This window comes from Physeter macrocephalus, chromosome 18, assembly GCF_002837175.3.
Source record: "Physeter macrocephalus isolate SW-GA chromosome 18, ASM283717v5, whole genome shotgun sequence".
Taxonomy (NCBI): Eukaryota; Metazoa; Chordata; class Mammalia; order Artiodactyla; family Physeteridae; genus Physeter; species Physeter macrocephalus.
This window is the reverse complement of record NC_041231.1, coordinates 61,923,110-61,936,643: the sequence shown is the minus strand read 5'-3', so window position 1 is coordinate 61,936,643 and position 13,534 is coordinate 61,923,110. Positions and strand designations below refer to the sequence as shown.

The window sequence follows — 13,534 nt, the reverse complement described above, 5'->3', positions numbered from 1 at the left end:
AACATTCATCTTCTCTGGACCTGCTTTCAGAGCAATGTGGTTTGTTAGATCCAGTCACAGAGCTATGTCAACAACATAGGCTGTCTTATTTTAAGTGACATGTGGTCCCCATTTCTTTTTTCTACTCCCTTACTTATGGCTGTTAACAATGACGCTTTCTCCACTCTTTTCATGTTCCACTAGACTCTGTTGTGTGTCCTTGCTCTCTCACCTGAAGAGGATACCTCTTATTTCACCAAGAAAGGAAGGTTTCAGACACAAACTTCCTCATCTTCTATCTGCTGACTCTGGCTGCCTTCCAATCCATGTTCCATGACGCAGACACCACCATCTCCTCTTCAAATCCTTCTGTGACTTTCCATTGATCTTAGGATAAAGACAAACCTCCTCACAGTGGTCTAAAATGTGGAGTCACAGGCTGGCTTCCGGTGGAGAACTGTTGCCGTTCTGTAAGATAAGGAGCTTGCTTCAGAATGTAAATCATATGTCCACTAGATATACTGTTTAGTTTAACAGGCAAGACTTTCTCGATGAAAGAAACAGTGTGTTGACTTGCATTCTAGAGCAAGCTTCTCATCTTGTTGTTCACTGGCACTCTGGGTGCGCTAGTCTGTAGGGCAGGGCATCCCCTGGCAGGATGGAGCATGATCTCTGCAGCCTCGTCTTACACCTCCTTCCTTTCATTCTCAATCATCCAGCCCACAGTGGCCTCCTTTCAGTTCTGCATATTTACAATGTCACATTGCCCATGCTGCCCCTCTGCATGAAATGTCCTTCTGTTTAGTTTGCAACTGATTGATGCCTCCTCATACTTGTCATCTCTTCTGATGTGTCACTTTGTCAAGAAAGTATCCCCTTACCTACTAAACTCATCACATCCCCCTACCGTAGCTCACATAACACCAGGCACCTCTCGCTTATAGCCTTCATCACATTTCACATCCAGTTTTAGATAGGTGTTTACCGTATGGTCCGTGAGGAAGAGATCATGACTGTTTTGCTTCCTCTTGATTCCCAGCGACTAGCACAGTTACTGACAACCTCTGTTAAATCGAGAAATGAATGTATCCAATCAAGGACCAAGCCCTGACAGTTTTTCTTTATAGTATCTCTCTCTCATACTCCTCCCTTCCATCTGTGTTGCCATTACTCCGGTTTTACCATTTATTATTTTATACCTGGATTACGATGATTGCTTCGGAGAATAGCATGTCTTCCTATCTTCCTTCCTACAACCTATCTTACACCTCCCAAGATTCTTGGGTTATACCTTTGCCCTCTTCCAAACCGTCCGTGGCACCCATTGTCAACACATTACAGCCAAATCTTAAGATTGACATTCAAGACCCTCCATAATTTGGCTGTAATTTCACTTTCTAGACTTTTAAAAAAATAACTGGGTCTAATTGTCTCTGCATCTTTGCTCTCTTTCATATCTACCTATGACATTAATTTTTTTTCTAGTCAATCTATTTTGCACCTCTTTCTCTGTGAAAACTTCACTGAGAATCCAAGCAACTTATGGATCCCTTCTCTCCCCAGAGCTTGTAAACAGTTTAACAAGACATATGTGGAACTGCCATAAGGCATCTACATCTTATCTCCCTCTCTGATATCTAACATCCCTGAGACCAGGGGTACATCTCTGTGTTCTGTGCAGTTCTCAGCACGGTACTATACACATAGTAAATATTCAGTAAATGAATGAATAAGTGAATGAGTCACCATGAGAAGGGTATTCTCTCATTCTTTCTCTCTTTTTCCACTTTCAAGTTTCTTTAGTTAGTTTCCTTAGATAAAAGGTGTCTTTGTAGCTACACAGTGTCCAGGCTCACAGAATGTTGCAAATAGCTGCTAATAGCATTCCCACCACCACTTTAGAATAGCTTGCTCTCCCTCTCAAGTGGAGAGAGCAGGTAGGGGCATTAGTGCTCTACACTCAGTGAAATGCCTGTTTTGTTTGTAATTTTCCTTTGTGAAAAACAGCTATCCACAAGGATGTTTTGTTCCAATTTTCCATCCTTTTAGATTGATAAAAAGCATTTTAACTATGGAGAAACAGAAAATGAATAGAAAGAACTTTGCATTACATTTAATAAAAGTTTAGGGAGATCTTTGTGGTAAATTAGTGAAATTATTTGGGGAAACTTTAGCCATGTACATTGTGTTGGAGAGGCACCAAGAATTCAAGAATTCTCAAAGTTTGAGTACACAGTTGCCTTACATGTACGCATGGTGGCAGCCATGTACATAACAGTGATTTGGAGAATGTTGTATTAGTCAGCTCTCGCTGTGATAATGCTTTGGAACAAATCTCCCCAAAACTCAGTTACATAAATAAGAATTTTTATTTTTCTTGGACCTATGGGCTAGCTGCAGTGGCTCTCTTTTAGACCTCTAGATGGCGGGTATTGCTTCATGTTTTGGGTCAGTTTGAGGTCTGTCCCACACATCTTACTGTGGAGCCCAACTGTGAGGCTGCAGCTCCCAGGCCCTGTCTTCTCATGAAGTTCACTGAAACATAAGAGGTGAGCCCAACCACACAAGCCCACCTAAGGCCTCTGTGACTCATTTAAGGCCATCATGTCTGCCGTTGGCATCCTCGGAACCCCCGGCCTCAGGATGCAGCTTCTGTAGTCCATGGCAACCTGCTGAGAGGGGCCGGGGCTACAGGAGGGTGGAGCACCGCCTTCACTGAGGGTGTGGGTGTGGCCACGTCTGCTGTGACTGAACAAAGGGCAGGGGAGCAGGGGGTCCAGGGCAGGGCCCTCAGAGCCCGGCAGGCCCAGGCGGGTGGCACAAGCATCTAGGTTCAGGCCAAATAGCGCCGTCTTGGTCTGCGCGGCAGGCCGGCCTCTCACCTTGCCACTCAGGCCGCCCTCCTACTTGAAGTGTGTGTCGTCTTGGTCTGCGCGGCAGGCCGGCCTCTCACCTTGCCACTCAGGCCACCCTCCTACTTGAAGTGTGTGTGGAACGTGTCCGCGGAGTACACCTCGCTGCCCAGGTAGCCATAGGACTGGGCGTTGTAGCTTCCTTCCAGGTTGCCGAAGGTCTCAGGCAGGTGGGTCCCTGGGACACACGCGGAGAGGCTCCTGCCGGGCCCCCTGGCCGCTCATTGCCCCTGCCCCAGAGTGGGGGTGCTCAAAGAAGCCCTGTCTGAGTCCCCTGCCACTAGAGGGAGTATTGGCCCAACACTTCTAGATACCGGGACCTTGCGGGCAATTCAGTGGAGGGACACAAATAAATCTTTGCCGACTTTCCGCTGAAGCTCACGAGGGTTCACTCCCAAACCTCTTACAAGGTCAGCTGCCGAGGTTCTGAGGGATGAGTCAGGGCTCGCCCTCCACCATGGGGAGATCACTGGTTAAAGCGCTCACGAGGGAGTGAACCGCGTGTCTTGCACCAACGTGCACGGGCAGACCTCGTCGACGCGTTCCGTCCGGTGTAGGAAACCCTCTCCTGCCTCTTCCAGGCTCTCCAGAAAGCACGTGCAGATACGCCCACCCCACCCTCGGACTCCGTGGGCCACAGCGGGAGGGACCAGCCCAGGAACCGAGGCAGGAAGAGGCCAAAGGTCAGCGCGCCTCGGCCGGAGCCCGTCAGTCGGTCTCCCTTCACACACCACCAGATGATCCTCTTGACGTGAGCAGTAGATGCCAACCGACTGCTAAGGTGGGCCCGGCGCGCGCTTGGCTACCTGGCGTGGCTGGGAACCCCAGAATCTCCTGGCATAGGCGGGCATTCTCCAGGGCTGGATCTGCGGGCGCCTGCGTGTGCAGGGCCTGGTCCACCTTGGCCAGGACGATCTGGCGCAGGTTGAAGAGGCCTGGGGGTGGGAGGAAGGAGACGTGGGGCTGGCACCGTGTCCAGGCCGCGCTTTCCGGCCGGGAGGTCCGGGAGGCCCCTTCCCTTCGTTTGGTCCGGCCGCACCTGTGTTGGCCTGCCAGGACTATATGAGCTTGTCCAGCAGCTCCTAGGGGACGGTGCTGCCTGTGCCCCACCGAGACTGGCAGCAGCGCCAGGGCCTCACAGGGCGCAGTGCTCCCGGCCCCAGAGCCTTCCCTCTGGTTCTTATCACCGGCTGCCACCAGACTTGCATGCAACGTTGCTTTCTTTTCTCTTGTCTTTTTTACATCCCTCAGCCACGCAAAGGGGTGAAGCCCTGACACTCACTTTCACGTGGATGCACCCTGAGAACACGATGCTCAGCGAGAGAAGTCCGACACAAGGACACACAGGGTGTGACCCCACTGAGGGGAAACGTCCAGGACAGGTAGATCCACAGAGTCAGAGAGTGGTTTTCCAGTTGTCAGGGGCTGGCGAGGGGACAGAGTGATAGCTAAGGGCGTGAGGGACATTTTTGGGGTGATGGAAATGGTCCAAAACAGGGAAGTAGTGACGGCTGCACAGCTCAGTAAACTGTCCCCACGCGCTCCGGTGCAGCATGTGAGAGCATCGTTCTCAGGACAGAGGGCTGACCGCAGGAAGACTGAAGGAGCAGTGGGTCCTGGGCCCAGACGCTCAGCTGCTGGCCCTCCCGTGGGGAAGTCACTGGGACTTGATGCGCCTCCACGGAGACTGGCAGCAGCCCCAGGGCCTCACAGAGTGCGGCGCTCCCGGCCCCACAGCCTTCCGGCTGTCAGCAGACTTGCAGGCAATGTTCCTTTCTTTTCTTTTGTCTTTTTTAAAGGCAACTCTTGAGTACATGTATTTAACATGCAGGAAACCAGCCCTGACTCCTTGATCTGGGTCTTCCAGCCTCCAGAGCCTCGAGGACATCCATTTTCATTGTTTATGCGCCCAGTGGGTGGGGTTTGATGATGGAAGCTGACACCGAGGGCGTCGCCACGTGCGGGGTGACATCAGCGAAAGAATCCCATGGTGAGGGGCTGCCTGAGGACCATGCACGCCAGGGCCTTCCCCGTCCCCTGCCTGCAGCCCCGCGCCTGGGAGCAGAGCTGGTGCATCACGTGCCCGAAGTCGTGGACATAGGTCTCCAGCTCATCATGCTGCAGCAGGGAGGGCGGGTCGGGCGTGGGCTTGGTGAAGTTGGCCACCATGTCCGCGATCGCGATCTGGCAGCTCCCATCCTGCTCCAGGCAGCCCGGCTGCAGGCTGAAGCAGGCTGTGTGCCTGGACTTCCCTTCCCTGGGGAGGGACGCCGGTGAGGCCCTGCTTCCACAGAGGAGCCCCGGACCACGGCCAACAGGTTCCCCCACACACGCACCGAGGATAGAGGTCCAGGTAGAACTTGCCGATGGATGACCTTGCCCGAGGTCGCGTCCCAGACTGTGTAGAGCCTCACGTCTTCGTGACACATGTTGGCGCCCTCCTCCAGGTCGAAGGTCAGCCCCAGCAGCTCCTGGGAGATGCCCAGTAGCCCGCGCGTGACCACCTGCATGGGGAAGGACTCATTGAGCAGGTACTGGTCCACGTGGTAGCGCGTCTCCTCCCCCTGGTTCATGTAGTAGGGCAGATCCCAGGCGTTGATGGGCCTGTCAAAGTGCAGGCCACGCCTCTGACACTGGCCTTCTTTAGCTCCAGGATCCCGGCTGCTCCTGCTCCCTGAGGGGCTTCAGCTTCTGGGCCAGCTCATCTGCGGGCGGAGGGGAGAGTCTCGGCTATGTCCCTGGGGCGGCCCCCCAGCCGCCCCCGACCCCGCGCCCCTCAAGGCAGAATGAAGGGTCCGGGAAGGCGACTCCCAAGGGTTGACACAGTGGGGTCTCAGGCAGCACCACGTCCAGTCAAGGTCCACCTGACCCCCGTCCCCACTGGGACTCGGGGAGGCGGGGTTACCTAGGAAAGTGGGCACCACCTGGCTGGTCTTGGCCATGTTCATCTCCAGCACGGGGTCGGCACGCGTGCTGAACCCCAGCAGGTGGGACTTCTGGGCCTGCAGCCTCACCAGCTCCCCGAGGATCGCGCAGTTCTCCTGGAACCCAGAGACGGCTGGTGCTGGGGACAATGGGCCACGCCCTCCCTGCAGGTCCTGGGCCAGGTCTCTGCAGGCGGGCAGTGCTCTCAGGCCGCTGGTGGACACAGCCAATCCCCCTCCCTCCTCCTCCTGGCCTGGATTTCTAGACACTTTGGTGCTGTCCTAACACGTGGTCTTTATGAACACAGGTCCTTTTGGAACCAGAAACAGCATGAACCGTGATGGGCTCTAAGGCCAAGGAAGAAATGCGGCCAGGCTCTCCACGAGCCACCAAGGGGCCTCCCCGGGCTCAACAATACAAACTCGGCTGCCATGCAGACAGCAGCTCATCCCCACGGCGCCCAAACACCCAGCCCCTGGACGGTGAGAAACCTGTTGCTGCAGGTGGCCCGTGGCTCGCTGGTGAGGCCCAGCCCCAGGCGTACGCCACCTTCTCTGGGGCCACCTCTCCGGTTCTGCGGTGGGGTTCTTCTGGAAGCCCCCAGTCACCACAGGACCAACGTGGTCTGCCTGCAGCCCAAGAAGGTGGGGACACAGGACTGTCCCCTGTGCTCCCCGCATCACGTGCGAGGCCGAGCGAGCACCAGTGGTATCTGCGGGGAAGACGAAGGGCTCATACACAGCCCCCATCTACTGAAGATGCTAAACGGGAGAAGCACAGACTGTAGCCACACGCGGTATGGACCAAACACAAGTGTCCTTGCAGGACCCAATGTCTGAATGTCAAGGCCGTGCCCGGGCCACAGTGAGAAGGCCCATCCCCCATGCAAGCCACAGAGAGGGGATGGCGGGCCATCTGCGCATCTGAGCTCATCGGGCATCAACCCAGAAGGAGAGAGACAGGGAGAGAGGGAGACGGAGATATGGAGGGAGAGGGAGAGAGAGGGAGGGAGAGACGTCTCTCCCTTCCCTGGGGGTTCTTTAGTGCAGCCAACGGTGGAAACCACTGCATTTCAGGAGATGGGTCCTCGTGGAAAAGTTAAATAGTAGTTCATGGCATTATCGACACATATTAAAAATGCCCCAAATCTTGGGAAGTCAGGGAGGGTAGCTGGCAGCTACCTCGTAAACGAGGTGAGATTGGGCGTCAGAGGAGGTGCCTGTGCAGCCGGCCACCCAGGGCCCCGCAGACTTCATCTCCCAGCGGTGGTCCCTGGCTGGAAGTCAGCGGGGAGGTCAGGCCGTCCAGGCATCAAAGTTGACATCAGGGCTGATCTAAAAGGCGCCTGGTGTTTGTTGAAGCAGAAAAAAGAGAAAGCAGTGGGGAGGGGATGGGAGGGGGAGGGAGCCCCCCTCCTCAGCACTTCTCCCTCTCTTCTTCTCTCTCTCCCTCTCTCCCTCCCTCCCTGTACCTCCCTGCCTCTCCCTCTCCCTCCATCTCTCCCTCTGCCTCTCTACCTCCCTCTCTCCCTGTCCCTCTTTCCCTGTCTCTCTCTCCCTCTCCCTATTTCCTTCTCCCTGTCTCCCTCCCCCTCTCCCTGTCCCTGTCTCCCTCCCTCTCTCCCTCTCCCTCTTTCCCTGTCCATCTCTCCCTCTACTTCTTTCTCTCTCCCTCTCTCCCCTCCCTCTCCCCCTCCCTCTCCTGGTCTCTCTCCCTCTCCCTCCACCTCCTTCGAGAGGGAAGGAGGTGGAGGGAGAGGGAGAGAGACCAGGAGAGGGAGGGGGAGAGGGAGGGGAGAGAGGTAGAGGGAAGAGGGAGAGGGAGAGAAAAGAGGAAGAGAAAAGAGGGAGAGAAGAGGGAGAGGGAGAGGCAGAGAGGGACAGGGTGCGAGGGAGGGAGAGACGGAGGAGAGGAAGCAGGGAGAAAAGAGAGAAAGAACACACCATCTACATTTCTGTCAGATGACACGGGGGATCCTTACACAACCAGGAGAAAATAACACAGCAAGGCTCTTTCTCAGCTGGAATCGGAACTGCAGAGGGGGCCAAGCACCACCAGGCTGGCCACACTTGTCCAGCTGCGCCCCAGCCCCATGAGTCCGGTCACCAGGGCTCTGAGTGTCTGCTCCAGGGAGCTGGGGTTCACCCTCTTGCCCAGGAGGCCAGGCCAAGACAGCAGGGCCCCGGGCTGGACATAAAGGGAGAAAAGCATCCCCACAGGACAGCTTGTGAAAGCAGATTCAGCTGCCAGATTCTGGAGGTCCAGGATCACCCTGTGGCCCGTGAAACCCAGGAGCCACGAGCACCTTGCATCGTGATTCCTTTCCGTTGGACTGTAAAGTTTATGTAGGAAATCTTGGAAACAGTGGTAAGAAGACTGAATTCGAACGAGCTTTAGGCTATTATGGACCACTCTGAAGTGTGTGGGTTGCTAAAAACCCTCCCGGCTTCCCTCTTGTTGAATGTGAAGATCCCCGAGATGCAGCCGATGCTGTCCGAGAACTAGATGGGAGAAAACTCTGTGGCTGCCCAGTAAGAGTGGACCTGTCGAATGGGGAAAAGAGAAGTCAAAATCGTGACCACCTCTTTCTTGGGGTCGTTGCCCTCGAGATGATTATTGAAGGAGGAGTCCTCCACCTCGCCATAGATCTCCAAGACGGAGAAGCTTCTCCCGCAGCCAGAGCAGGTCCCTTTCTAGGTATAGGAGAAGACAGAGATCACTGTCCCAGGAGAGAATTCACAAGCCGTCCCGATCTTTCTCTAGGTTTCCTAGCCGATCCAGGTCGAATGAAAGGAAATAGAAGACCACTTTGCAAGAGGAGTGGTGTACAGGAAATAACTTCATTTGACAGGAGTATGTACAGAAAATTCAAGTTTTGTTTGAGACTTCCGAAGCTTGGTGCACTTTTAAAATGTTTTAGCTGTTCACATTTGTTTGTCTCTTGGGACAGTGACACATAAAGGTGTCATTCTCTGTGGCTTGAAATGGGTCATATTAGGCATGTAATATGAAGAATTGTTACTTTACAATGTTCCCTTAAGCAAAATTGAATTTGCTTTGAATTTTTGGTCTTGCCTAGACTGATAATAAAACTCTAACTTCTGCCCAGCTAAAGTGTGATGTTTACTATTATGGAAAAAACACTGGCAAACATTGAAAAGACTTTCTGTAGCTGGGATGGTATGCAGCTGTAGTTAAGCAAGCAGTCTTTAAAAGGTGCTGTGAACACAAGCCAGCAGGTAAAAATTAAAGCTGCACCCTTACCCTAGATTAGAGGCTTAAAAATTCCACTAGTCTTCACACCGGACAAGAGATTGTCCAGTGAGTTTAGAATCTAAGAAGTTTCAAGAAAGTTAGTTTACCTTTGATTTAGGTCATAAGTCCCCTCTGTGATTGTTGTACATGAATACATAGTTCTTTGTAATATTTTTTGGAAATCTTGAGATTATCAAGATACCAGTGTCCTGCCAGATTAAGAGTATATTGGAGAGCTGAACTTTGAGTTACTGTGCAATTTTTTTTTCATGCTGTCATTTGTAATATGTTTTGGGAGAATCCTTGGGATTAAAGTTTTGGTTCCAAAAGAAAAAAAAAAAAAAGGATCCGCCTGCCAATGCAGGGTACACGGGTTAGAGCCCTGGTCCGGAAGGGTCCCACTTGCCGCAGATCAACTAAGCCCGTGTGCCACAACTACTGAGCCTGCGCTCTAGATCCTGGGAGCCACAACTACTGAGCCCCCATGCCACAACTACAGAAGCCCGCACGTCTAGAGCCTGTGCTCTGAAACAAAAGAAGCCACCCTAATGAGAAGCACGTGCCCGCAACGAAGAGGAGACCCCGCTCGCCGCACCTAGAGAAAGCCCGCGTGCAGCAACGAAGACCCAACGCAGCCAAAATTAAGTTTTTAAAAAGACCACCATCGGGAAGGCTGGGGGACAGCTCCACGCTCTGCTTCCCGAGGGGGGCCTGCACCCGGGGACTCAGGAGGCGCCCTTGCTCCTGGCGATGTGTCCGGAGGCCCCGGTGCAGGAACAGCACACATGGCATCCAAGTAGGGAGGCCGGGCCTGGGGAGCACACGGGGTCTCCCTGGTACTATTCTTGCCACTTCCCTACAGGTGTGAAGTTTTCAAAATAAAGCATTCGGGGAAGAGGGCAGAAGCTGAAAAAACCTCCCAGGTCCCAGCCCTTCAAAACCCCACGCCGGGTCAGGTGCGGGAGGACCCTGTGAGATTAAAGAAACATCACAGAGAGCAGGGGGGCGGGGTCTCGAGGGACAAGCCCCTTCGGGGCAGAATCTCGGTAGACAGACAGCCACCTTCCCCTAGGAAGGATCCAGAAACTTGGGACCCAAACACTATGAGCACCTCAGGAGAAGAAGGCCCTACTGGGAGTCAGGGGTATACGGACACCTCTCGACCCCCCCGCGGGGCCCGCACGCACCCAGCTCCTCGCGCGTGAATGGCAGGAAAGTCATGTCCCCATTCAGGTTCGTATTGAAGTCGATGCACAGGAGACTCAGCTTTTTTTTTATTTTTTAAAAAAATTTAATTAATTAATATATTTATTTATTTTTGCCTGCGTTGGGTCTTCCTTGCTGCACACGGGCTTTCTCTAGTTGCGGCGAGCAAGGGATACTCTTCGTTGCGGTTAGCAGGCTTCTCATTTTAGTGGCTTCTCTTGTTGCGGAGCATGGGCTCAGCAATTGTGGCACACAGGGTCAGTAATTGTGGCTCACGGGCTCTAGAGCGCAGGCTCAGGAGTTGTGGCGCACGGGCTTAGGTGCTCCGTGGCATGTGGGATCTTCCCGGACCAGGGCTCGAACCCATGTCTCCTGCATTGGCAGGCAAATTCTTAACCAATGCGCTAACAAATAAGTCCTCAGCTTCTTCTTGATGCTCTTGATTTTCTGAAGGACGAAGACGGCCGTGAAATCGGGGTGCGGGGGGGGCACGGAGGGGGATTCAGAGAGAAGAGGTGGATGAGGCAGACGAGAGAGAGGAGGGAGATGGGAAAGAAAGGGCCTCGGGTCCTAACTGTTAGGACCCTCCTCAGGAGTTACCCCAAGGTGACAGCCTAAGCTTCAGCCATTTCAACGGAGCTCAGTTTCTGTCCCTTCAGGGTCTATCTGGTTTGCAGAAACAGGTAGAAATGGACCTGCCTGGGGGAGGGAGAGACGTGGGGCGCAGGGGAAGGAGCCGGTTCCCCGGGGCCCCTGCCGGGCCAGCAGCAGGCGGCGCGCCTCGAGGGCCTGCCCAGGCTGCGCCCCCTGCCCAGCCCAGGACTCAGCGCGCCCGGCCCCGCTCCCGCTCCGGGACTGAGCAGACATGCCTGTCGGAGGACAGGAGGGGCGCCTGGGGAGTGTGCCCGCTGGCTCTGCCAGGAGGAGGGGCTCGTCGGGCACGCCTGGCTCAGAAGCAGCCCGAGGGACGCCGGGCCTCTGCGGGCAGCAGGCGCCGTGCCGGGCACTGGCCTCCCTGCAGCCTCACGGCCCCGCCGGCCACGACTGGGCAGGAGCACAGGGCGCCCTGGGAGGGCGGGGTGGCACTCAGGACCCCGCCCCGCGCCAGCAGGCCGCCTCTCCTGGGCGCCCCCCCTCCACGGGCGTCCCCGTGGTCCCTCGGGCCAGTGGTTCTCAGGTGTCAAGGTAGTCTGCGCAGCCCCACGGTCCACACCCTCACCTCCCCCACCTCGAAGCTCCATGTGCCTGCCGCTCCGGAGAACTTCGGGGCCCCCGTGCCCGGAACCCACCCTGGATGCCAGAGTCCCACAGTCCTCCGAGTCCCGTTTCCTCCACCACAAGGCACAGCACCGGCCGAAGCGGGACAGCGTTTGAGTTGAGTAACAAGGACTGTCGCTGAGCCCTGGGTCGGGCCTGGTACCCGCGTTAACCGCGTCTTTCACTTTCTGACGCAAACCAGCCAGCGCAGGGCTGCACCCCAGCCCCTTCTGTACGGGGCTCCCACACTCGGGGCCACCGTCCCCCTACGCTCATCACCCCGGAGAGGCCCGGAGCCCCGGGGTCATTCTAGCCGATCCTGAGCCTGCTCCTTCCCGGGGACGCACACCTCAGGCTCCAGTCCCCAGCCACCCCTCCCCTCATTCCTGCCTAACCCTCGTGCTCCTGGCAGGCCCTAGGTGACGAGGCGTGCCCCTGCCCAGAACCACGAGTGACAAGCTCTTTCCTCATCAGCTGGCCTCACTGTTCTCTGTCCTCCACACAAACCGACTCGGTCAGCGCTCACGACCACCTCTGAGGGGGTCCTCGGGTCACGCATGTCAGGAGTTCCCATGCCCCCAGCCCGAGTTCCGTTCGTTGGCTGGCGTGGCCCCCAGCACACAGGCACCCAGTCCACGGACTAGAGCACCGGGCTATTATAAAGGAACAGCCAGGTGGAAGGAGGAGGTGGGGAGGTGTGGGGCGGAGCGCGGGGCTTCCAGGCCCCCTGCAGGCGCCCACTCCGCAGCTCTCTGAACCCCGTGTTTACCAAGAGATTTTGTTCCATGAGCACGATTACCTCGGTGGCCATGGGCAACTGATTCACGTTGCCACCCCTGGCCCTCTCTCCCCCCAGGAGGTGGGCAGGCAGTGGGGCTGTAAGATGCAACCCTTCCTGTGACTTTAGGAGCTGTGTGCCAGGACTGGGGGCCAAGACCCGACCCGTTTCTCCTGTACTTCGCAGCGTGGCTCCCACTGGGCACGGAGGCTGGGGGGCGACGAGAGGCTGAAGAGCGTGATGTCCTCCTTCACCCCCTCCCTCCTCTCTTGGCTGAGCCCTGCGGCCGTGCGGCTTCCCAGTGGGCCCACCCCCGCACCCGGGGCCTGTCCCTTCAGGTCCTCCCAGCTGCCTGACACCCCTCTGCCCCCAGCGTGGACCCCAGAGTCCTCAACTCTTCCCACCCATGGTCCAGCAGGACGGGGTCCCTGCGACACCCTGGACAGGTGGGAGATGGGCAGCCCGGCCCCTCCCGGGAGGCAGCCCCGTGGGGTGGGGAGGGGAGCGGGTACTGCAAGCCACCCATGGTCAAGGGTGTCACCTCGGTGGGGGGCGTGGGCACCATAACTACACGCATCCTGATGGCCGGGATCAGACCCAGCTCTGTCTCCAAATGGCTGGGTGCCCGGAGGCCGGTCACTGGACCCCATTGTCCCTGTCCACCATCTGTAACGTGCGTGACCCGAGGATCCCCTCAGAGGTGGTCGTGAGCGCTGACCGAGTCGGTTTGTGTGGAGGACAGAGAACAGTGAGGCCAGCTGATGAGGAAAGAGCTTGTCACTCGTGGTTCTGGGCAGGGGCACGCCTCGTCACCTAGGGCCTGCCAGGAGCACGAGGGTTAGGCAGGAATGAGGGGAGGGGTGGCTGGGGACTGGAGCCTGAGGTGTGCGTCCCCGGGAAGGAGCAGGCTCAGGATCGGCTAGAATGACCCCGGGGCTCCGGGCCTCTCCGGGGTGATGAGCGTAGGGGGACGGTGGCCCCGAGTGTGGGAGCCCCGTACAGAAGGGGCTGGGGTGCAGCCCTGCGCTGGCTGGTTTGCGTCAGAAAGTGAAAGACGCGGTTAACGCGGGTACCAGGCCCGACCCAGGGCTCAGCGACAGTCCTTGTTACTCAACTCAAACGCTGTCCCGCTTCGGCCGGTGCTGTGCCTTGTGGTGGAGGAAACGGGACTCGGAGGACTGTGGGACTCTGGCATCCAGGGTGGGTTCCGGGCACGGGGGCC

At 56.4% G+C, this 13,534-nt stretch overlaps 3 pseudogenes; 2 read left to right on the top strand and 1 right to left on the bottom strand.

The window, feature by feature from the left end:
• Window positions 1-2,552: 2,552 nt before the first annotated feature.
• Window positions 2,553-6,249, bottom strand: LOC102990514 (thimet oligopeptidase-like; annotated as a pseudogene).
• LOC112064297 (serine/arginine-rich splicing factor 3-like) lies at window positions 6,248-8,616 on the top strand (annotated as a pseudogene).
• A 4,309-nt stretch (window positions 8,617-12,925) lies between these two features.
• LOC102990348 (thimet oligopeptidase-like) overlaps window positions 12,926-13,534 on the top strand; it is a 4,446-nt pseudogene continuing 3,837 nt past the window's right edge.